General features: G+C 42.2%; 1 protein-coding gene across 2 annotated transcripts in view; it reads left to right on the top strand.

The window, feature by feature from the left end:
- Positions 1–234: 234 nt before the first annotated feature.
- The window catches only part of LYN (LYN proto-oncogene, Src family tyrosine kinase), a 122,035-nt gene continuing 96,391 nt past the window's right edge, over positions 235–25,878 (top strand). The window contains exon 1 of one of the 2 annotated variants that reach the window (XM_037506481.2): positions 235–524. The gene's annotated coding sequence lies outside the window, so the exon portion shown is untranslated. The remainder of the gene's footprint in view (positions 525–25,878) is intronic. The other variant, XM_037506490.2, reaches the window with a different exon arrangement.

Below are 25,878 nucleotides of genomic sequence, written 5' to 3'. Positions count from 1 at the left end.
CTCCAGAGGGTTTCCCTGGAAGATCCTGCCGTCTGTCCCTAGAGGAGAAGGCTGGCCCCCGGGCGGCTCCCCTTTCCCAGACCGCACACCGGGACGCCAGGTTTTCTTTGCCTTCAAAGCTCCGCGCGGCTGCGACTAAGGACCCAGACCTTGGGCAGGGGCCAAACGGTCACTTCCCCGCCCCGAGCGCAGTATGCAAATCCGAGCACCAGGAAGTGGCTGGGACCTCTCGGCCGAGCCCAGCGACAGCCAGTTCCTCTCCCGCCGCGCCGGGCCGCCAGCCTCTCGCTCGCCGGTCGCGGCGCCTCCGGGCCTGACGCGCTGCAGCCGCCTGTCCGCGGCGGGCGGGGAGGCCGCGCCACCCCAAGTTCGGAGTCCGCAGCCCCCGGCCGCACGCCCTCGGTCCCCGGCCCGCCGCCTTCCCCGCACGGGCCCCGCCGGGCCGCCCCGTCGCGCCCTCAGCTCTGAGCTCAAGTCACCGTGGAGCGCGGACGCAGCGCCCCGCAACTTCCCACCGCAAGCTGGTGAGTCCTCGGCGCGAGCGCGGGCGCCGGGGCGCACGGGGAGGGGGCCGCGGCCGCGCCGTCGCCGGAGACCCGGGTCGGAGTGTCCGCGCGGCCGCCGGGATGGGGGGCGCCCGCAGCTTCCTGGCCATACCGGCGACGAGCCCGTTGTGGGGACCCCCAAATGATCTCAGCCTGTGGGTGGCTGGCCCCGGGGAGCGAGGAATTGGTGGCGAGCGTCCCCGCAGGTGTCCTTCCAGGGGAGCCACACAGGGGCGTGGTGAGATAGATGTGCGGGGGCGGGTGCACCGCGGGTCCCGCGGCGCCAGCGGTCGGCGGGATGCTGTCTCCTTGGGCTACTCTCCGTGCGCCGCGGGGACTCCCCTCGCAGGGCAGAGAGGGCAGCCGACGGGAATCCTGGAGGAAAGTCTTCGGGTTGCACAATCTGGTCTCCCAGCTGGGCCCTGAGTCCCCAGAGTTGAGGGGTGAGGCTCAGCCTAGGTCCTCTCCCAGGCCCTTGGGCAGCTGCCCCCTCGGTGGCCACTGCAGGGGGGTGACGTCGAGGGGCTACAGCCGAGGCTGGCGCGCACACTCCTGCTGAGCGCGGCGCCTCTCCTGCACTGGAGCGCTCCACTGTCTTGCCAGCAGAGAGGAAGCCAGGGTTATTTTAAGAATTCAGGGTTGCCTTTCCTTGGCCTTGGGGGAAGGGTGTAAGAGTTAGTTCCCACCATCCTGTGTTCTCTTGGCTGAATGTGACATCTCTCCAGGCTGTGCATTTGTAATGCTCCTTCTAATAACCGGCGTGGTCGTGCAGTTGTGCCTCCATTTGTGTGAGCTTTGTATGTGTGTGTCTTAGTAACCCCAAATCCCCCAACTTTGCCATGTCAGAAAACTGAGTTGAGTCCTGGATCCAGACTGTGCAATTTCCTAGTTGTGTGTGAACTTGGCCCTATCATTGAAATCCCCTGTTTGGGTTTTCTCATCTTTGAAAGAACATATTTACCTCCTAAGTTATTTATTGCCTGCGAAGTCCCAAGCACATTCCAGGCATTCCATAAATGGTGCTCTTATTATTTTTTTATGGCAAATGGTTCTGTCTGCAAAAAACGAGACTCCCTGGTTCTTAGCAATATGAGTATCTTAAACCTAAGACTGCAGAGCGGATTTAGTCACCTGACCTGACTAGTATACCACTTAAAAAAAAAAAAACGTCAGGGAGGGCCTCCCCTGGTGGCGCAGCGGTTAAGCGCTGGGTTGCGAAGCAGCCCGCAGCCTCTGCAGCACCGGCCGCGGGGCGAGGGTCCCACATGGCGCGCAGACCTCTCCTGCCGCCCGCTGCTCCCCTCAACAGCGTACTTAGTCAGTCTGCCTGCTCTGCTCTCCACTGTGGCTCTGGTGAATTCTCTCACCCTCTCGTGCTTCTGACTGTACCCAGTGCTCGTATAAATAAATAAACAAATCTTAAAAAAAAAAAAAAAAAAAAAAAACATCAGGGATTTGCTGTTCCAAGTAGGGTCCCAGAGTCTGACTCATCCTAAGAACTAACTAATGATATGTTGGTTGACCCCCAAATTGTCCACATGTGTCTAGTCTGTACTCACCATACAACGAAAGCTCCATGAAACAGATTTATCTTATTTAAAACACTAGCCTTGGTGCCTATCACATAGTCAAGATGACTTGGGAAAAGGAATGAAAATATGCTCTGATCTTCGCCCAGTGTGAGGCCGGGGCGACAGGGACATGAAGACACAGGGCTGGTTTCTAAGGCATTTAAAGCACACTGACTCTCTCTTTTCTGATTTCTAAAATGGGGATTTGAGGAACTTGGACTGTCAGGTTCTTTGGGCACTAATGTTCCACCTGGGACTCCCCACCTCCCACTGCTTAATCTGCTGTATCATTGGGAGAGAGCAGACTTGCTTGGAAGTGTAAGTGGAGTCTGTAAAAGTAGTTTGCCAGATAAAAAGACCCAATTTATCTTGGAATTATTGGCATTGCAAAGATATGAGGAGAATTTGTAATATCCCCTCTCCACTGACATTCTTTTAGAAGAGGAACAGCCTTGCAGTTTTGTGAATTAATAACTTTCAATGCCTTTTAGTTCCTTTATATTTGTTTTTAAACATTACTGAAACATCTGAGATTCCACTTGGTTCAAATGAATATATGGAGTTGTAATTTAACAAAATTAAACTATAGAACCTATGAAGACATACATATTAATTAAAAATCTGCATAAATACGAATTCAATGTATACACTTCCACAGCCTGGGACATTGTTATAGCTCACACTGTTATCTCAGTGACTTCCTTGTCCTCACCTTGTCGTCAAGTGTGGGCATTATTAGCATTAGCATTGATAAGTCACCATACTCAGAGGGAAAATTGATCATTGATATATTGATGACAGACTCAGCCTCACACCTCTCTTGGGCTCACTCTCCTCTCCCTGGCAATCAGAGTCTGAACTTTGATTTCCTTTGAGCTCTCATGGCCTCTGGGGCTGGGCAGGGAGAGGTGTGGAAAGAGATTTGGTGGCATAGTCTTAATTAAGTGCCACTGTTGAGCAGGGTCGGTATGTTTTATGGCTCCAACCTTAGAGATTTCCTCATTTTTCTGTCTTTGGAACTGTAGAAGGTAGCTAGTTACTTAAACCGAAAAAAATTTCTCTCTTAATGAAAATTTTTGGAAGACTGTCACAAGGCAGTTTTCTCCTATCAGTTGGTAGTTGCCTAAGTGATTAACTGCCCAGGACAAATAAGTAGTAGATACACCATCAAGCAGGAAGCTTAAGCTGGGTTGGGGAGATGAATTTCTGTGCCTTTTAGTGCTGCTTCTTGCTTGGGGAAAGGTCTGGCAATGTCAGAGCTGCCCCAGTGATGGCCTTGGCATTCTCTGGTATTTGTTGGTTAATGCAGAGTGCCAAATAATACTTTGCAAATGGATCCCCTCAACCTCTGCTAGAAGTATCTCCCCACACATCTCTTGTGGGTGTCAGAAGCACAGAGAGCATTGTTCGAGATGAAAATAAAAGGTGAGGACACAAGGCCCATAAGATGCACATTAAAACCTCTACCTCATTTCCTGAACAACTGCTATGAGCAGGGCACCCTGCTAAGCTCACACTCTTACAGTAGATCCACGCTGTTTCCTGTCTTTTAAGATTGGTAATAAAGAGAAGGACAAGGAAGAGGAAGTTTTTTTTTTTTTTTTTTTCTGTCAGAAATACTGAAAGTTTTCTTACAGCTGCCTAGTTTCCTGATACTTATATTGTGAAACACTGAGTTCACTTTATCATTTCTAAAATTTACTTTGAGTAAGTTCCCATTTGGGGGAGAAGTCCAAGTGTGAGAGATAAAAGGGAAATCTGCCAATTGAGGAATTAGAATTTTTGAAACAGGCCAGTTTAAATAATTGGACTTCTTTGAGATAGATTTGGCTTCAGTTTGCTAGAAGAGTCTCTTGCAATTTAGAATTACAAGTACAAACAATTACTTGGGGTACTGTGTTTAAAAGACTCATCTGACATGTTGCAGGGGCCTATAGTAGCCTCTGTTATTCATTCTTGGACTTTTTTCAATCTTGTTCTGTAATTCACTTTACTTAGTCCTGAATAAGCTGTCACTTATTTGCCACTAAACTATTTCTTAAAAGTTATATATATGCACAATCAAGATATAGTTTTCATTTGTGCAGAGCTATTCCAAGCGTTGGTTATTTAACCTTCAACATATTTCCAGTCTCCCTTCTCTAGCTCCTGTCTTCAACAGTTTCTCCACCATCTTACAAAATCATCTAACCATTAGTTAATAAAAAGAGCTGACCAGTATGGAAAGAGAGTATTTATTAGTCTCATTATGCTAAAAGATGTAAATAATGCTCCATAAAATTACATGAGCAGGAATGAATTTCCAGACTCCATTGGAATGGCTATTTCTTAGTGGACTCAGCTCTGCTCTTGTTGAGTAACGGGACAAAGACAAGGAGGACTCATCTGTGCAGCTCAGAAGGTCTCCTACTCTGTCTCATTTCCGTTTTAGAGTTCACATTCCAGACAAAATCAAATATTGCTGGGCCTGCTTGCACTCCCACCTCTCTCAGCATTTAACATCACGCTCACTACTCTTTTTTAGCCCCAAACTGGGCTGATTGGAAGCCCATAGTCAGAGTCAGCATTCTTCTCCAGCTCTCCTTCCTCAACAACAGCTGGCAGGCAGCTCTAGTGACTTCTCTGAGCCCATTTTAGGCACTGGTGACAGTGCACAGTGAGACTGAAGAGATGGGTGTGGACCCATTCTGCCTCTACTGACAGTAAGGGTGTCCTGGTGTTTGGGCCTTCTGGTTGCCTCCACTCTTCCTGTAAATGTTAACCCTCAGGGGGGTGTGGGGAATGGAGAAACTTGCCTCTGAGAGACCTTCTGGAAAGGGAAGACCACTTCTGCTTTCCACAGGGAAGCTGTGTCACGGAGAAAGAGCAGAACTATAGTGAGAGGCCTGAGGGAGGAGGCCTGCGAGGAAGTGATACTTCCTCCTGCTTAGAAGGCCCCAGGCCCTGTCATTTGCCTACAACCCCACCTTCTTTACCACCCAAGGCTGCTTTTTTTCCTCAGGTTTCTTTCTGCCACCTTTTGCTCTTGGAGGTGGGTGGAGGGAGGGAGGAAGAGAGTAAAAGATTGAATCTAGTCATCTGTGTAGAGCTTTCTCTGGAGAAGCCCATACTTAATTTTTTCAATGACAGAAATGTGTACACTTTGAAATTTACCATCTTAGAAACCATTATGAAATTCTCAGTAGATGCTTAAAATCTTTTAATGTTTAGGCAATATAATAATTGTTTAATCCCAGCTAATAGTTCAGTGCTATCTCTTGGGATAGAATTGTGACTTTTAAACTTTTTTGACTCCAACCCATGTCAAGAAGCACATTTTATCTTGTGTCTGAATGCATATCTATTAGTATATATTTCAAAGTTTAAAAAAAAAAAAAAAGAGAGAGAAACAAAAAATTTGGTCAAAATCCCTCATCTTCACTTATTAGGAGGATATGACCCACATAAGTCCTTTTGAGTCCAGCTTGGCAAGATCCAGCAGAATTCAAGGCCCAGCAATTCTCATAAGCTACTATTCAATGTGGAGGTTCATTAAACAAATAGAATGAAGGTATGCCCATGCAATAGAATGGCTTGTAGAACTTTTAAAATATTAAATAACATTTACTAATATGAAAGATATTTTTAAAAATCTGAGCATAAACCAGTACAAAAGATAGGATAATATATATGAAATAAAGTATTTCTATCTGGGACACTTAATTTGTAAGCTGTATATGTAAAAAAAAATGAATATTACAGTTTCAATAGTGATTATTTCTGGATGATGTTTGAATGCTGATTTTTTAAAAAAGATTTATTTATTTATGCATGCAAGAACTGGGGTACAGGCCAGAGGTGTGGGGGGTGAGAGGATTCACCAGAGACAGAGTGGGGATCAGAACATGCGGATTGACTGAAATACGCTGCTAAGGGGTGCAGAGGAGAGTCAGGAGAGGTCTGCTGTGCCATGTGGGTAGCTCCCTGGCCGGGGATCGAACTCGTGCTGCAGTGACTGTGAATAGCTTCATAGTGCTGTGTCTTAACCCCTTTTGCCACCAGGGAGGCCTGAATGCTGATTTTTTTCTTTTGCACTTTTTTTAAAGGAATGTTTATATGATTTTAAAACTGTAGTATGATGAGCAATGAAATGAAACCAGTGTGGCTATGGAAGGAAAGTAGAAACAATCAGGAAATTTTGAGGCAAAAGTGGCCATTATGATGGTTGTGTGGGCATAATTATAAGCAGATCTGTCCTTGGAGGAACTGATGAGCTTGGACTATTACAGAGACAGCAATTTCTCAAAGAAGCACCCAGTTCTTATATTAGTGTTGAGTTTAGTATACCTTTCTTGAGTACCTATTGCAAGTCAGTTGCAGTGTCAGGAGCTAGGGCACAAATATGCTGACAGTCCTGAAACGGAGTAGCCTTAGGGGCAGAAGGTGCCATCAAGAAGGGGCAGAACAGGTCGGGCAGGGATGGATCACTCACTCCACTGTCCGAGATCCTGCACTAGGGAGCTGGAGATAAGTTACCTCAGCATGCAAGGAGGGCCTTTGTCCAGAACACTGAATGTTGAATTTCATTGTGTAAACAAAAAAGAATCACCAGAACCTTTCAGTGGGAAAGTTTTCCCTCACAATCAACTTCTGGATTTTCATAAGGTAGTCACGATATTGTCAAGTGAGCACTCATTTACTGCTTTGACTAGATGGGTGGTTAACAGGGACTTCCACGGTGACTGATTTAGGGCTAGAAAATGACATTTATTGCTGTTTTATATGACATCAGAAGGCTTAACCTAGTAGTCACTAGCTCCTAAGTACTTGATAATGGCCCCAAATGGATGCTGTTGTCCAAACATTTATCTACATATTCTTGATGATGGCAAAGCTCTTGAAGAAATAAGCAATTTGAAGTTGATGGATAAGTTTCTATAGGGCTATCAGTATTGTCCATTTGATTTAAAAAAAGGAGAATGTGTTGTAAAGTAATAGCTTGATGTTGGATTGTTCTCATGATATATGTTAGTTTATTAAAACATTATCATAATTGGAATGGCAACATTTGGTCAGAATGGCATAATTTGGCAATTGTGCAAGTACCTTGCTTAATCAGCTAGAGCCTTTTTCATATCAACTCTATTATACCTATAAGGATTTTATTTGAGGGGAGATAGGACAACATGGTAGAAAGAAAATGGGCTTCTGTGTTAGATAGATCTAAATTCTATCTAGATTCCAATGCTTGTGACTTTAAGCAAGTTACTTAGTCCATTTCTAGATATATACAATGATGACAGTTAATACCCACTTCTCAGGTTTGTGGTGGTGATTAACAGAACTAGCTTGTAATTGCCTAACATTCAACACATAATAAATGGTAAATGCTCTCTCCTTTCAGAGGGGAGAACCCCATTCATTTCTCCCATTAACAAGCATGTGCTGAATAAAAAGTCAATATGCTATCGCAGCAGCTCAAGGAAAGTGGGGCCGGTGAAGGAGTCACTCATAAACCATCCTAACTGGCACCATGTTTGTCAGGTACTGGAAGCTCAGGTGTTTGGCGAGTTAAGCTTCTGACCTGCCTACGAAACACCATAGCCCAAAGGCTACAGGAGTGGGCAGGATGATCTCTGCACTTGAAGATACTTAAGTCATAGGGACACTGGGACTTAAGTGTGCTTTCACTTTGGTGATTGTCTCTCAAATGTAACCCTTGCTGTAGTTGTAAGCCTTCAGCTAAGGCAATACTATAAATCCAACTTAACACATGACTCACCTCCTCTGGTTTCATGTCAGCTGCTTGATATCACCCATCTACTTTTGTATCCAGCATTAGAATCATAGGATCTTATAGGAGGAAGGAATTTTGGTGGGTGTCTTATGCGTAGGCTTTAGTGTGTAGTCATGTTCCTTTGAATACTGTGTCTCAGATATCAGTGTCTGCGCCAGTGATTTGATACAGGTAGTGGAGATCCAAAGTGGCCTATTTAATGTTGGACAGCTGTGGCTATTAGAAAGCTTTTTCTCTGACACTATAATCTTCCATTTCCATAGCTCCTGCCTCTTGGGTCTAGTTCTGCCCTCTGGCATGGTCTTCAAACATTTGAAGCGGTCACTGCTGGCTTGATTGAATAATCACTTACTGTGGCTGTGTCTAAGACTTCAGGGATACTGCTGCGTGCCTTCCCACCCAGCACTGTCACTCCACCTCTCTTCTGATCCCAGATTATTTCAGGATCCATCTTCTCCATTAAGTTTCAGCATAGGTTTCCCCCATAAGACCACCCCTAAGGATGGTCCTGACTGGTCAGAGGCTCCTAATCTAGTCTGTGGTTGGTTCATGAATGGATACATTAGATTGGACAGTAGTATGTAAAGCAAAGTAATATCCTGTAGGGGATACTAAAATATAAACCGAAAAGGGGTTGGGGGAGAAGGAGAGAGGGAAAGTGAGAGGTAGATGAAGGCTAATGCCTTTATATAAAAGTCAAGACATTGGAAAGAAAATACTGTAAGTTATCTTTGCTACTGGTTTGTAATTACCAGTGTGTGGTTATCCACTCTGCATTCTTCTAGTCAAACAGACTGGTGTGGGATTAATGCTCATGATTGTGTATAGGGCCGAGGGACCCCCAAACCTGACCACTCTAAATGGCTTCTGCCATCCACCAAGACAAAACATACACTACTGCATGAGATCTTTTTTTTTAAAAGATTTATTTATTTATTTATTTATCTATTTATCTATCTATCTATTTATTTATTTATTTATACAAGCACTGGCAGACTGACGAAGTATACTGCTGAGGGGAGCAGCAGGTGCAGCAGGAGAGGCCTGCATGCCATATGGGACCCTCACTGGGCTCTGGGGATTGAACCAGCACTGCAGAGGCTCTGGGCAGCTTCGCAGCCCAGCACTCAACCTCTGAGCCATCGGGGAGGCCCTACTGCATAAGATCTTAAGAAAAGGAGAAAAGATATAGTTTCCAAATCGAGCACCCAAAATTACCCATTCCCTCATTGATAAATGTCCAGCCAAACAGGGTTGGCCCAAAGTAGGACCACTGATGCCCAAAAGCTTGCCAAGTTAAGGCACCTTCTGGTGGGGAACCATGGGAGAAGGGCAGAAGGGGCCAGGCAAGTCTGGCATGACAGGAGCAAAATCAAAACACATATCTAGATAAAGGCTGCCATTGTCAACTTCCCCACGGGTCTGTTTCAAGCGTCTCCTTTCATTTCCCCCAAGTCCCTGGTGCAAGCCGAAGGCTGGGAAGCAAGGACAGCTTCTTCACATGTCTCTCTGCTCCATGTGCCTCCTCCAGGTCCTCCTTCTTGATTCCCTTCCTTCCTTTTTCCTGTCTTCTCTCACTTCTCCCTGCTAGGTCCACCCTTCCTCGGGTAGGGCAGGGAACCTGGAATCTCCCTTTTCCCTGGGGATTAATTACCCCAGGGAAATGTATGCTTATTGAATACTCAGTATTTTAGTGGGTGCTTGGAGGGAAGAATTTATCTTCTGTGTCAGACCAGAAGGCTGACTAACTTGCTATAAGTGTGGTTGACAATAACTCTCAGGGCACCCAACTCCCTTCCTATAAAAAGGATGGGTTAGAGCACAGGATGTGGAATTCATCACATTTGGGTTCAAATTTCAGGTCTGTCCCTTCTTAACAATGGGACTGCTAGCAGGATGTTGTATTTGTTAGTCTTAGCATCCTCATTTAAATCTCAGATATTTTGTGAGGATTCCAACATGTAATAGATTCAGAACAAGCCACAGATCAGGTGCACAACAAATGGTAGTCGCTGTTATTATTAAAAAGAAAGTGGCTTAGAATGGCTACTATAAAAAAACAAACAAAAAAAATAACACCAGGGCTTCCCTGGTGGCGTAAGGGGTTAAGCACAGCTCTATGAAGCTATCTGCAGCCTCTACAGCACGAGTTTGATCCCTAGCCAGGGAGCAACCTAGGCAGCAGACCTCGCCTGTCTCGCCCACTGTTCCCCTCAGCAGTGTATTTCAGTAGATCTGCCTGTTCTGTTCCCCACTCTGCCTCTGGTGAATCCTCTCACCCCCTGCACCTCTGACTTGTACCCCAGTTCTTGTATGCATAAATAAATAAATCTTTAAAAACAAAAACAAAAAAATAGAAAACAAGGGTCGGCAAGTATGTGGAAAAATTGGAGCTCTTGTGCACTGCTGGTGGAAATGTAAAATGGTACAGTTATGGAAAACAGGATGGCATTTCCTTAAAAAAATTAAACAAAAGATTACCATATGATGTGCCATTCCATCTCTGGGTATATACCCATAAGAACCAAAATCAGGATCTTGAAGAGATATTTGTACACCTGTGGTCATCGCAGCCATGTTCACAATAGCCAAAGACATAGAACAACTCAAATGTCCACCAGTGGATGACTGGATAAACAAAATGGTGCATGTACATACAATGTAATATTGTTTTAAAAAGAAGGAGATATGGATACATACTAAAACATGGATGAAACTTGAGGGCACTATGTTAACATAAATAAACCTGCCACAAAATGACAGACACTGTCTAATTTCACTTATATAAAGTACTTAGAGGTGTTAGATTCATAGAGACAGAAAGCAGAATGGTGATTGTCAGGGGCTGGGTGGAAGGGGAAATGGCTGTAGAGAATTTAATGGGTCTAGAGTTTCAGTTTTGCAAGATGAAAAGATTTCCGGAATGGAGGATGGTGGTGGTTGTATAAGAATATGAATGTTCTTAAAGTCACTGAAATGTACACTTAAAAATGTAATTTTTGTTACATGTGCTTCATTAAAATTTAAAAAAATGATTTTTTAAAAGTTGCTTGATAATCAGAAATGTGTACAAATAGATGAGGGTGGTCTTGAAGATGTTTCCGTAATTTTGATAAATTGACCTTATTCTCTCTCAGAATTTGCCTACCAAACTGAGGTTCACTTTTTCAAGAGGGAGGGGACAGGGTCTTGAACTCTATCATTTGCTACCAGGCCTTTTGGGCTGATGACTGACAAAATATTGAAATGACTGTCGTATGGGAAAGAATGAGCTTTCTAACAATCGATGGTGCCTGTGGTGTAAAGTGCATCATTAGATGGTTTGTAAGCACTGGTTAAGCAACTCTTAGAGGACCTTTTACAGAAAATTGAAGTCGTACTCAGAAGCAAATACGCATGTACCTTCCCAGATCAAAACCAGAACCAGGCTTACGCCCAGTGTCTCCCTATTCAGCCCCAGACAATCTTTCCTCCTCAAAGGCTTCTACCACCCTGCTTCTAGTTTTTTTTTTTTAGGTTTTTTGTTGTTTTTTTTTTAACAATAGAGTATAAGAAATTGAAAAAGCATTACTGCTTTTGGTTTGCAGATAAACAGATTTTCATTCATTTATTTTTATTTTCGACTTTGCTGCTGGCATCTCCATGTGTTGAATTATTGCAGTTTAAGTTCTTGTCCTGTTTTATACCCTGACTATTCATTTGCTAAACTTCTCACATGTGAGTTTGATCAGTGCCTTCTTTAAATATCTTTTAAATCAACTCTTAGTAAAATTAGTTGGCACTGGCCATATATAGCTTGTTTTTCGATCCATGGCTGCATAGCTAAGTAAATTTGTAATTGCAAATATGTGGGTGTGATAGGGTAGTTTTCAGTGACCCATATCTAATCAAACATCCTGCTATGTGACACTAAGCCAGTCTGTGCATTTGAAAACACTCACTGGTTTCTGAATTTAGTTATGATATTCTTCAGGAAAATAGGGCTCCTAATGTGAAGGAATAGAGTACCCTTATTATTGACGGTTTGCTTTGTTTTGTGTTGTTTTGACATTTATTTTTGTTGGGGGTGAGCAAGGAAGTCTTGATTTGACCTGTGAAATGTATTAATCCCCAAAGTAGTTTTTCATTTATTCATCATTCAGAAAAATGTTTCTTGGAAAATCACCATTTGTGAATATGCAGGCTTATGACTAGAGACATTTGGCTCTAAAATGCAGAGTTGTTCTGTATATACTGAAGTTAAATTACTTTAAAAAGTGGACAAGAAGTATAAATTTCTATTTCCTATGAAATATGAATAATGCACACAGATAGAGGAGTACTGAGGTGCCTGTCTGCTATGGAAACTCAGAGCTGTGGTCTGGGTCATTTTGGGAATACCTCACATCCCAATAGGATAAGCTAAACCCATGGATTGACAGCTTGTAGCACCCCCACCCCCACCCCCAGTTTAATTATTCCCATGCCAGAGAGACGGCAAATTTGTATTTTCACAGCTCCCAATGTTGGCAGCCATTGATTGCTCCAGAAAATTTGGACAAGAAGAGAACCCTGGGAATGGAGGGGAGGGGAATGTTAGACCACGGAGACTGACCAGAGTAGTTTTTAAGTGAAGTACATTCCACAGATGAGAGTAAAAAAAGAAAAGATGGGGAAATGACTGAGCTGAATTCCTTACTTATCCTGCTGAATAATATAGGGCGTACATACTTAACGATAATTAACTTGTGAGAAAAGTGTGGCTACAGAGTGAATGTTGGGGTGTCTGAGGAGTCCTGTGATGTCACGGTTATAAACCCAAGGTTCAGGAATTGATTTCTAACCCACCTCCAGTCTCGGGGCACTAGGTGAAGTTGCAGAATCTATTCAGGTCACATTTTCACAGACTACCAGACGGTAATGGCTTCTTATCTCCTATCTTACCCACTTGTTGCAAGGATTAAGTGAGGTGATATGGTTTCTGGAGAAATCTAACTCTACACTTTGAACTTTTATTTTGACCTAAACTACACAACCTTTAGCCTTTTCTTGATTTCGGAGTCTCGCTGGCTACTTAGGGGCCCCTAGCCTGTTTTAACTGGATTCACTAATAGCTTCCCACCAGTTCTGGGTGAAACTGAGGTTTGGTATACACAACTAGATGCAAATTCACTCTTCTCAGAATGTTCAGGAACAGGGAAAACATTTTCTTTCATTAGTAGGCCGGCTTAAGCATGAGAATTCAAGCAGTTAAAAAAAAGAGAAAAGAAAACTAGTTTATAGATGAAAAAGCAGGGACTAGAAATTGCCTAATTTGGTAGAGGTACCTAGCAGGCTCCTTACCTCTATCTGAGTGGCCCCTACTTGCGGTGAAGAGCTGCCATCCGTTGGGCTGGAGGGAGAACCGTGCTATCCACCAAGCAGCCTCCAAACAGCATGACCTCTGACTGATCTCAGGGTGATCTTGGCCTGTTTTCTCCCAACAAGGAGCAAACATTGGTGCATTGGGGTTTTGACTCATGTGACTTTTATCATGGCTTGTAAATGAAGATTCAGGTTTTAGATTAACTGAAGTTTTCTCAGTGGATCTTACAGAGCAACTCCTATTCATGACAAATAACGCACAGCTTTAAGTCTCACTGCATTAACAAACCTTGAGATCAGGAACTGGCTTCTCAGATGCTGAGCAGAGCAGACTTCTGACCTCACTTGTGGTAACAAGGGCCCGGATGCCCTAGGATCCTGACTACCCTCTGTCTCACTCTTAAATTTGCCCTTTTTTTTTTTTTTAAGATTTATTTATTTATTTATACAAGCACTGGGTACAGTCAGAAGCACAGGAGGGTGAGAGAATTCACCAGAGCCAGAGCAGGGAACAGAACAAGCAGATGGACCAAAATACACTGCTGAGGGGAGCAGCGGGCGGCAGGAGAGGTCTGCTGTGCCATGTGGGACCCTCGCCAGCGGCTGGGAATTGAACCGGCGCTGCAGAGGCTGCGGGCAGCTTCGCAGCCCAGCGCTCAACCGCTGAACCACCAGGGGAGGCCCACATTTGCCTTTTTGATCTTGGTCTCTCCCCTAGTTTATTTATTTATTTATTTTAAAGATTTACATATTTATTTTTGCATACAAGACCTGGGGTGTAGACCAGAGGTGCAAGAGGGGTGAAAGGATTCACCAGCGAAAGTGGGGAGCAGAACAGGCAGATCTACTGAAATACACTGCTGAGGGGAGCGGTGGGAGAGATAGGAGAGGTCTGCCAGGCCATGTGGGTAGCTCCCTGGCCGGGGATGGAACTCATGCTGCAGTGGCTGGCGAAGCTTGATAGTGCTGTGTCTTTAAGCTCTGCGCCACAGGGAGGCCCCTCTCCCTTAGTTTAATGGAAAACCTACTACTTAGTATATACTCTGACATATCTCAAAATGCCTTTACTAACGCGATACAACACTCATCAGAATAACTTTTAAGATTATTTTTTTATTTTGAAAAATATAACAAAAATTAAAACGAAAGTAGACCTGATTTAAAAAACCAGCTGGGTTAGTTTTGTTTTTTATTGACTTTTAAAATTTTGCTATACAATTATGTGATGTTTATTAATTATATGTCACTCTCCCCCTCACGAAAACCCCTCACTTGTGCTACTCCCACGCCTAGCTCCTGACAACTGCTGACCCCTTTCCAGAATCTACAATGGGAACTTTTTTTAAACAACAGTGGCTTTATTGAGATATAATTTACAGAACATATAATTTACCCATTTAAAGTACACACATCTCTGGTTTTTAGAGTGTCCACAGAATTGTACAAATATCACTACAATCAATTTGAGAACATTTTAATCCCAACAAAAAAAATCCCGTCCACATTGACAGTCACTCCCCATTTGCCAGATCCTTTCCCCCCTTACCCCAAGAAGGTCACTAATCTGTGTTCTGTCTCTGTAGATTCCAGGCAACTGTCTTTAGTATTTTGTGCATGCCTTTTCGTATTTCCAATAATAAACTGTTCCCACTGTTATTAACTTAACTTTGCAGAGTTGAGAGAGATCATTTGTAAGGCAATTTCTGTGCAGTTTAATATTGTCAAAGAGACAAACTTCATTGTGTCTTTTACCAATAAATATGCTCAAGGTAGTTTTTCTATTTTAAATCTTACTTAAAAAAACAAAATAAAGACCCCTCCATTAGAATCCTCTAAGATGTCAAAGGGCAGTGCTGGGCACAGTGGAATGAACATTATTTGGGAGGAAATCTTAGAAAGTCAAGTTTTAAATTCTGAGGGTAAACTGTGGGCTTGGGCCTCCCCCGTGGCGCAGCGGGTTGAGCACAGCTCTGTGAAGCTGTCCTCTATAGCACGGGTTCAATTCCCGGCAGGCCAGGGAGATTCCCACATGGCAAGGCAGACCTCTCCTGTCTTGTCCGCTGCTCCCCTCAGCAGTGTTTTTGGTCTGTCTGCCTGTTCTGCTCCCCACTCTGTCTCTGGTGAATCCTCTCACACTCCCGCACCTCTGGCCTATACCCCGGTTCTTGTATAAATAAATAAATCTTAAAAAAGAACCACAAAAAAACCCGTGGGCTTTTCTCCTGCTTCCTTATGCTGTCTACCCCTCCCTGAGGACAAAGGCATGTTCTTAACTTCAGGTTTACTTTGGGGAATGTTTTCTGTGGGCCCCAGCTCCCCCACTAGATAATGGACATGATTATAGCTTTGCATGAGGTCTCACAAACAGCAAGTGATATGTGTTCCTTTTAGCTATTTTAATCATTTAATCATTCTCTTCTTTGTGAGAGGCAACATGAGGTAGGGACGATGGACAGAGGACCTGGTGGCATAACCTGGCTCCACATTTGGAGCTATAAATTCTTACTGTTGGAGGCATAATCTTGGACGAGTCACTCAACTTTTCATCATTTTGTGACCCTCCATTGTGTTACGCTCAATAATGGATGGTCTTTTGAAGTTTGTGTTTATTTATGTAGATGTTAGTAAAAACATAATAGAAGCTTAAAAAAATTAATGTTTGTTTTTCTTTTGGCTGAAGTAATCATTTTTGTTCATCAGCGTCTTTAGTGAGCTTATTCTGCACAACTCTATAATTGATATGAGCCGAAAATTGATGCTAAGGTTATGATAGTTGCTCACTTGGAGTGAGCCAGCATTGTGTTTTGAAGTGTTTCTTAAATCTTGGAAGCAAATTTTGTTGCTTAAAGGGAAGGAATGTTTGATGAACTAAGATGAACAAAGGAGAAAACTAGCCCAGGACGGCTAAGCATTGCTTGGGGAGCTAGAGGAAATTGCGGACTTGTAGACAGTCTTAATTACTGAACACCAGTTAATGGTGAGCAGCAGGATCCAATCTAAAATTGTTTTCTTTAGATGATGTGTGTGAGGTCCAAGGAGAAAAAGACGTTGGGGATGAGTAGTTGGCACCTATGGGAAATGAAGTTTTCTTCTTATTTGGAAGAGTTTTCTTTCTTTCTTTCTCTGTTTTTTAGTTTAAAAGTGTTTTCTAATGATGCCAGCACAGTTATTATTTGTTTTACTTTTGTGTCAGGCAACCATTAACTTTCACAAAAAATATAAAAATAGTAATCATTTATTAAATGTGTGTCCTCTGTTAGGTGATGAATTCTTTGTGTTGTATGTTATTATATTCTAATTATTGATAAGGAAACCAAGACTCATAGATAATAATTTGCTCCTTTAGCTGCTAATGGAGCCTGAGGCCACCTGATTCCCAAGATGTATTTTCTAACTTTGAAAGTTTGTTTTTTAAAAATCTTGGTTATAATATGTGGAAGACAATGTCCTTGACTTTAGTTTATCAAGTTGACTTTATACATTAACTTAAGTGTAAACACAGGAATACAATTTGCTCCTGAGAGACTAATAACAAATACAATGCAGCAAGTATTTATTGAACAGCACGCCATTCATTATTCTACACACTTGTTATGATTTTGTTCACCTAATTCTCATATTAATTCTTGACAGCCTTATCAAATTAGTACAATTTCCATCCCCTGTTTGTGGATAAACGAAGTTTAACTTGAGTCACTTTGAGGTAGAGCTGGATCTTGAAACCAGGCAGTGTAACTTTCAAGTTCACCACTACACATGGGTATAATGCGTGTCCTTTCTGACTTGGGAAAGACAGACTCTAAAAACAAGTCAGTACAGCCAAAGCAAGAGAGAGCCCCTGATTCTGCCAGTTCGATGTCATTTTTACTATAATCACAGCTTGAAGAGATAGAGAAAAAATTATTGAAATTGCAGTGAGAATTTAAACATTAAATCAAGAGTTTAAAGATCAACCAGGATTAAGGCAGTTGAATTTATCTGCACTGATGTCAGCTGGAAACCCAGTTTAAATTTATTATAGTTGCCACTCTGTGTTGGGAAAAAATATTTTTCTCTCTTGGTAAAACCAAGTGAAGGAAATAATTTGTTTTAAAAACTAAGACTGAATTATGGCTGGATTAAGACTTTTCCTGAGTATGTATCTCACATTTTTCTTTTGCTATCTACTTACCTAGCTTGCGTTTTTCTTCCTATTTTGTAGTAATACTTTTATATTCTCATAACTCTTTACCTTAAAATATTGTTGTACAACCTTGGACTTTGAAAAATCATCATAGTTTTAGTTAATAGGTTACTAGTCGCAAAGGGGAAGGGATTAAGCAGGGAATATATGGATCAGATGAGTCACAGTGTCATCCTCAGCTCTCTCCCTTTGGTTTTCTTAGTGGCATTTGCAGCAGTGTGTTTATGATGCTGGAGCTAAACCTGCTCATTCCTCGGGAAATTGGCCTAACTCTATGTGGCCAGGGCTTTCTCTCAGCTCTTGGGCACCCCAAGGCCGAATAACTCTAAAAAGATCTTAAAAGACTTCAGCTTTCCCTTTAAAAGGAAAAATCTATTAGGATTCTCCTACTTCATTTCATTACTGGGCTGTCAGATGACTCTTTAAGTAAAACCCCAGTTTTCTCCTGCCTTGAGGGTCAGTATGAAAAGTGTCTCAACATTGACTCTAACATACAGTTTTTCAATCTCAGTATCAGTCTTTGTGCTCATTTGTGGATTGGTACAGAGTCATTTCTGGGTATCCCTTGTGTCTTAACTGGAAACACTTATATTTGGTCCCCAGTATGGTAGCTTAAAGCTCGGCACCTGGAAGAGAGAGAGGTGGTTCATCTACTCCTTTTTCTATGGGGATGCAGTGAAGCTGGGGGAGTCTTGCATCAATATTTTTCTCAGCGATTTAAAAGGAATGTGGGGAATACGCTTATATAAAACAGTTTGGACTGGAAGCTGGGTCTCTAAGAACCTTTGAGCCATGGGACTGTTGATCCATCCTAGACCCAACACTTGAGATATTTCTAAGGCTACAGCAAGGAGAAGGTTCCTTGTTGAACAATTTATATGAAGTCATTATCTAGTTGCTCTCCTGGCTCAACTAAAGCTTAAGAGAACCTAAGCCAAATGGGCATTAGGATTGTGATTTGTGTTAACAAACACAGCCTCAGGGTGGTCATGGATCCATTGATGGATACATACAGGAAAAAATCTGGGGACAGAAAGCCAAGAGTCAGTGGTGATATGTCATAATTAAAAAAAAAATCTCATTGTAGTTATGAGAATGTGGGGTGGAGGTGTCTTCACAGTAGAGCAAATAAAGGAGTTGAGCTATTCTTTAAACTTTTATTAAAAGTTTTCAAATGAACAAAGTCCCTGAAGTCAGCCATACATAACATTTCCATTGTTATAATTTTTTTTTTAAAAAGATTTATTTATTTATGCATACAAGAACTGGGATACAGGTCAGAGGTGTTGCGGGGGAGGGGGATGAGAGGATTCACCAGAGACAGAGTGGGGAATAGAACAGGCACTGACTGCTGAGGGGAGCAGCGGGCGAATCAGGAGAGGTCTGCTGCGCCATGTGGGTTGCTCCCTGCCCGGGGATTGAACTCATGCTGAAGTGGCTGTGGATAGCTTCATAGGTTGTGTCTTAACCCCTTGCGCCACCAAGGAGGCCCTCCATTGTTATAATTTCAATTCATGTGGAGGAATAATGGAAATTAAGATGTGTGTGTATACAAGGCCTATGGGGTAGAATTGAAAGAAATGAAATAGATCTCTACAAAAGACTAAGGAGCTGAATTATTTTTAATGCTTTTGATGGTCAGTGCTTCGGAAATGAACAGTTTGGAAATGTTCTGCTTTTTTAGGTTTTACCTTTAAGATCAGGGATAAATTATTTCCTGGGAAGTTTTACTTTACTGTAAATTCATTTTATTTCTGTGTTGAAAGTATAATCTGAATACATTGGATTTTATTGGAACCCTTCCATCTGATATTTATTTATCATTATCTTGACTATGGTTTGTTTATGTGCAATTTAAGATGTTATGTTCTTTATATGTATCTTTCAGTTTGAAACTTGAACTAGCATATTTCATCACTTATAAAAATGCCTGTTCTCTGAGAGTTGATTATAATCAATGAGTTGATTATAAACAATTATAAACATTCCTGAAATAAAAGAAAATAAGAGCAATAATTTTTAATAGATATATCTGATATAAGTAAATTATGTCTTACATACAGTATATACAGAAGCTAATACTTTGTAAATACTACCATTTTTATGGCTACATAATGTATACAAAATCAGGACTAGATAAATTTCCGTTTGTGGTTCTCAAGTTCATAGAACAAAAAAGTAGAGTTCACAGAAGCAAACATGTGATATGAAATTCAACCTTACTGAACACAAATGCATTTGCAGTTGGGGGCTCTAATTATTAATGAGCTTTTTGCCACCTTCATGACATTTTTCTCTGTTTTGAGTTCAGGTATCGGGTTAGGTTGACTGCAGATAAATTCCACTATCCCTCTTGGGTAAAGGCATGGACTTGTAATGCCATATGGGATAATTATTGTAGCAGTTAACCAGCTGGGTGCCTGAAGTTAACCATATGGAACATTTCCACTGCTACACGGTCAGTTTTTTATAAGGTTCCTAATAATACTGGACTGTGAATTTCTTTTTCAAAATCAGGTGAGGTTGTATTATTGGGATTTTCTAGTGGTTCTCAACCCTGGCTATTCATTAGAATCAATGCAGGGTATTTAAACTGTCCAACCAATTAAATGGGGGTGTAGAGGATTCAACATCAGTACTTTTTGATGTTCGCTCCAAGATTCTGCTTGTGTATTATTAAGGTTGAGAACCATTTCATTAGACATAGTCATCATGGGAATCTCTGAGCTCTTACAAGAATACGTGCAGATCAATGAATTAGGGTGGTCCTATTAATGTTTGGCACATTCTCACCACAGTGTCAGATGTCCTAGAGTGCTGAGATGTGCCCAGACTACTTAGTTAGAAGTCACCTGGAGTGCCCCTTTTGGAAAGGCGACCATGCAGTTAGAACCTCAATAATTTTTTAGGATTGAAAACCTCCTCTGCTCAGGCTTCCCATACACCTGAGAAGCATCTGGAGAGGAGCAGGGACACAGCATCTGTGCAGACAGCCTTACCCAGAACAGCATCATCTTGCCTGTCTTTTAAGTCATGTGGGGGCACACCGAGCTCTCTCCAGTGGAGGCTAGCTCCCGTCTCCTCAGGACAGGCTCCTGCAGTTCTAAGAGTGGGCTCTTCCTTCATTTTGACTTCTGCAAAGTGAAGCTCTGTCAAAGCCATTCAGGAATGAGAATAAGGTATGTAGTGGCAAACCACGGAGTAACACAATCCCATCATCACATAGCTCAGTATGTTATTATTAATTTTTTTATGTAACAAATCAATTGGGATGCCCAGAAAGGGGCACTTCTTAAATCAGAGGTGTGGGATGGTGAGGCCTTCCCAGAGAACTCTTGGCAGATTACCGGAATATGTGAAAGTGCTTTTAGAAAAGAAAATAAATTAAATGACCCTCACTTAAACCCCAGCTAAGCTAGGGGATTAGCCCTTCTGCCTGAGGGAGAAGGAGCACCGCCCCGCCCCCCAAAAATGTTGGAGAGTTGTTTTCCTCTTTCTGCATTTCTCATGGTGAGCAATTGCTGTCCATTAAAAGACTGATAATTCCAGTGCTGGCGAGGATGTGGGGAGACTAGAGTCTAAAACACTATCCACTGCAGGAAATCCTTTGACAGTTTCTTATATAATTCCACATACCGCTCCCTCACAACCAAGTACTTCCTTGGTTACATGTCATAAAACATAGCAACTTTTTTCATAATATATTTTAAAAACCAAAACTCTTGGGAATGTCTCAAATGTCCATTACTAGAAGAGTGGCTCCATACATTTGGATGATATAGTCACAAATTGGGACACTGCTCAGACCCAAAAAAGGACACTGATACATACAAAACCTGACTGAATCTCAAGTAAACTAAGACAGAAGAAAACATACACTGTATGATTGCATTTGTGTGATCACAAGGTGGGATCACGGTGATCACAGGGTGGGATGACTTGGAAAGGGAGGCAGGGCCTGAAGGTGGGAGGAATGCTGTGTCATGTTCTGGATGGTGATATGTGGGTGTACTTGTATACTAAAACTGATCAAATACAGCCTTAAAAATCTGTGCATTTCATAGTAGATACATTTTTGGGGTGAATAATCAATTTTTTTTGATTTTGTTAAGCTATAGTAGAATGTACAAAACAATTACCAGGTCACCCATTTTAAAGTGTCTGGTGGCGTGAAGGACCTCCACAGTGCTCTGTAGCCATCTGTCTCCAGAGCACCGTGTAGACGTTTCACTTCAATAAGAAAAGCAAACTAAAAATACTGTCATATGGGAGGTCTGATTAGTTTCCAACAGAGGTGTTGGTCTTGTCAAATGTGCAGCCACCCCTGCCATGCAGGATCTTCTGCTTTTCTCTGTGGCCCCAAAGCATGTGGAACAGACATCTGTTACGGCTCCTGTTGGGGCTCATCAGCATCAGCCTTGATTCATCTCTTTCTCTCACTGGTTTTGAACTACTGAGGGCAGAGACTGTCCAGCTCCTCCTCCGCCCACCACCTCCCACTTTCATGGAAGGAAGGTTTTCATGAAAGTGTGGTGCAGAACCCTAAATGGACCTGACATAGTACTTAGCTTGGTGATTTCCAGGGTTTCCTTCCTACCTTTCCTCCTATAAAATTGTTCAAGAAACTATGCTCAGCGAAATAAGCCAGAAAGAAAATGAAAAATATCGGATGGTTTCACTATAGGAGAAATGTAGAGGAACCAAATAAGAAATCAGGGGAAAAAATAACTATAATAAAGTAAAAATCAAAATCAACAAGCAACCATAGACCAGAGACATTCTGCAGGGGAGGAGGAGGGAGAAGGATCAGGACAGGAGTGGGAAGAGCACAAGGGACTATGGTCATGGTGCACGGGTGAATTGGTGCTGGAATTTCATGGGGAAATCATACATTATAAAAAAATGAAGGATAATGCAATAAATATATGCATATATAAAACATAAAAATATCAACATACATATAAAAAAGTGTGAATACCAATTTCCCCCAAGGTGACCAGTAAAAAAAAAGAAAAAGAAACTGTAAGTGTTTAGAACCTGGAAGGGGGCATACGTATGTAGTGTGACTTCCTGGAACTGTTTGCTCCTACTTAATGTGTGTGTTTTGTCTCTTTTCTTCCCTCTTGCTACCCCCACTCTGTGAGTTTGGCACTTCCCTGTCCCCAGTACCCTGTGGTTTCCAGTCTGCCTTAAAATTGTCTATCTATATGACACAAAAGGGCCTGGAACCACTGCGAGCATTTCATTCCTTCAGCAGCTCATCAGCTTTGAAACTAAAACTTTAGGTTTTTCTTCTTCAGAAACTAACAATTGCCAGGAGTAAGTAGGATGTTAAATAACAAGAGGCTGCTGTTTCTGGACCTGGTCACATTGCTGTTTAGCTCTGCCGTAGACGGCCCACAGACTGAACTGGAAGCCAAAAATAGAAGTATATGTGATGAGGTCTTCCCTTTTCAGACTGTTAAACAACTTGTACCATTTCTAAATTTCCACCTACACATGATTTTCAGTATATGTTCAACAGTTCATCCTTAGTCTCTCTTACTTTTATTATATTTTCTTCATAGTAAATCTACCTGTTTTCATCAAAAAAGACTGTCTTGCTGAAGACCAGAGAGCCCCTACTTTCAGCTGACTGTATGCTTTTCATCTTGTTGCAGTTGAATTAGGTTTATGGCATCTCTGGTATCTCTGTCAACACTGTGGCCTTTGATCTTTCTACCAAATTTGTTAAATTGCGAGTTAAAATACAATGAAACACTTAAGTAACTGCACCAACTGTCATTTTGTACAGACTAAATGGGTTCGGACCCAGAGAGACAGCCATTACACCAGCACCAGGGCTCGAGGTGCATCTACTGCTTGGTAGGGAAAGTCTGAATTTGGTGCAGCAAAGGTTGTCTAAGAATGTCAAGATTGGGGCCTCCCTGGTGGCGCAAGGGGTTAAGCACAGCACTGTGAAGCCATCTGCAGCCTCTGCAGCATAAGTTCAATCCCCAGCTGACCAGGGAGCTACCCACATAGTGCAGCAGACCTCTCCTGACTCATTTGCTTCTCCCCTCAGCAGTGTATTTCAGTCATCCTGCCTGTTCTGCTCCCCACTGTGTCTCTGGTGAATCCTCTCACCTCCCCCCACCTCTTGCCTGTACCCCAGTTCTTGTTTGAATAAATAAATAAATCTTTAAAAAAAAAAAAGAACGTCAAGATCATATTATAAAATGGAACATGCCAAAAGTGAAGACTGCTAAGAATTTGAAGAAATATAAGTTTATCCATGGGAAGCTCATTCATTTATCAGCAATATAGATATTGAGTGACTTTTAAATGCTGGGTTCAGTTCTAGTGCTGTGGAGAGAGATAGTGACCTGGTTTAGTCACATTAAGATACAGAATTAATAAAGTTTGCTATATTGATCTCTTCAAAGGTACATATCTTACAGTAGAGACAAAGTATCCCCTGCATCAAATTAGTGTAAAAATTACCTATATTGTTGCTACAAATGCTTCCAACCCCTGTCCAGATACTAATTCAGGGGTTTTCCTGATGTAGACCCCAAGAATCTGTATTTTTAACAAACTCCCCAGCCATTCCTATAAACTGGCAAGTCTGGAAAACACTGACTTGAGTGTGAAAGGATTCAAGTTGTCATTTGAATTCCAACTATATTAAAGTTATGAAGGTAAAAAGCCTTTGAGACACTGGAGATGAATTATTGTACATGACTTATTTTTTTAATTAGATCATTCCACAAGGTTTGTTGAGTGACCTCTAACAGGCATGGCATTGTCTCCTGGCATGGGTACAAGGGGGTGGGTGTGGCCATGAAACAAGTCTTGTACTGAAATAGAGACATGGCAGGAGGGCTGTGCCCCCCTGGCTGGAGGAGCAGGGCCTTTCCACATAAGACATGGTATTTGAAATGGCTCATTTGAAAGAGGAAGTTGATTGTAGCATGGGGTATTCCAGAAAGGAAGCTGGTAGGAAGGTACCAAGGAGGTGTGACAAGCTATTGGGTATTGGGTTTCGATGTGGCTCAAGTATAGGATGGGTTGAAAGAGAGGAGTGACTTATAAAAGTACAAAGCAGGTTGTTGTGAAGGGTGTCACTTGCCAGCCACTACCCTACAAGGAATAAGGAAACAGAATTATAGTTGTTTTTAGAACTGTGGTGTGCGGTGTGGAGAATGAGTGGTAGAGGTGAGGTCTAATAAGTTCCTGAGTAAGTCGGTAGGATGGCAAAGATGATTGGGATCCAGACACTGTTTCTGAAGGAAATGAAAGGATGCTGAGATTGTCCTCAGGAGGTCAGCCTGCCACTCCCTGTAAGCATTTAAGGCAGTTAATATGACACATGCTGGGACAAACTCATTGTGTAGGATACCAATGCTCTCTCTGAGTGAGAGTGCAAGAAGAGAGAGATTGTTCTGATTTCTGAGTGCATTAAGTCCTGGATTTCTTTGGAACTTCTCAGGGAGGGCTACATAGGTGGAACAGTCTCAGCTGCTTCCTGGGACCCTGGTTCCAATGCAGCCCCTCTGGCCATCTGCATGTGCTCCAGTGACAAGACCCCATTCTGGGACCTTTCTCTGAGGCTCCATATCTGGGAATTTTGGAGGGAATCCTGACAACAGAGTATTCCTTACACCCATCCCACCTCCTTCTGCTCCATCCTTACTCTCCCTTTCCAGCTGTAAGAAAACACTGCTTCAGAACAAAATCTAGATGATTTTCCTACTTGGTAAAATGAGGAAGCTCAAGGATGTTGCCATCCTTTAACCCCATGTGCCTGTTCTTTTTGTTTGTAATAGAGGAAGTAAGTTTCAAACAAGATTAGAAAAGGGGAATAATGGATTTGTTTCCAGGGGGATTCAGGGCCAGCAAAACTTGAAATTGGCTTAGTTGTCTGTGTCCTTGGGTTTTCACCTGGTTTGAATTAAGATCATTTAGTAATATCCTATCAGAATGGGTGAGTCCAAATGGGTTTGCTAATTCGAAGAGAAAGTCCATATGATCCAGCAATCCCACTACTAGATATTTACCCAAAGGACACAGAAACATCAATTCCAAAGAGCACCTGCACCCCTATGTTTATAGCAGCACTATTTACCATAGCTAAGCTTTGGAAACAGCCCAAATGCCCAAAAATAGATGACTGGATCAAGAAGATGTGGTACATATACACCATGGACTATTACTCAGCATTCAAAAAAGATAAATACATGCAATTTGTACCAACATGGATAGAGCTGTAAAGGATCATGCTCAGCAAAATAAGCCAGAAAGAAAAAGAAAAATACCAGATGGTCTCACTCATAGCAGGAATCTATAAAACTTAAATAAGGGACCAGGAAAATGAATAACTATAAGAAAGTGAAAATCAAAATCAACAAGCAACTATGAACCAGAGACACTCTATGGGGGGTAGGGGGCGGGGAGGGGAGGGTTTGGGGTCAAAATAAG

Source organism: Talpa occidentalis, unplaced genomic scaffold (genome assembly GCF_014898055.3).
Source record: "Talpa occidentalis isolate TD23 unplaced genomic scaffold, MPIMG_talOcc4v2.1, whole genome shotgun sequence".
NCBI lineage: Eukaryota > Metazoa > Chordata > Mammalia > Eulipotyphla > Talpidae > Talpa > Talpa occidentalis.
Note: the sequence above shows the minus strand (reverse complement) of the source record. Positions and strands in the feature narration are given on the sequence as shown.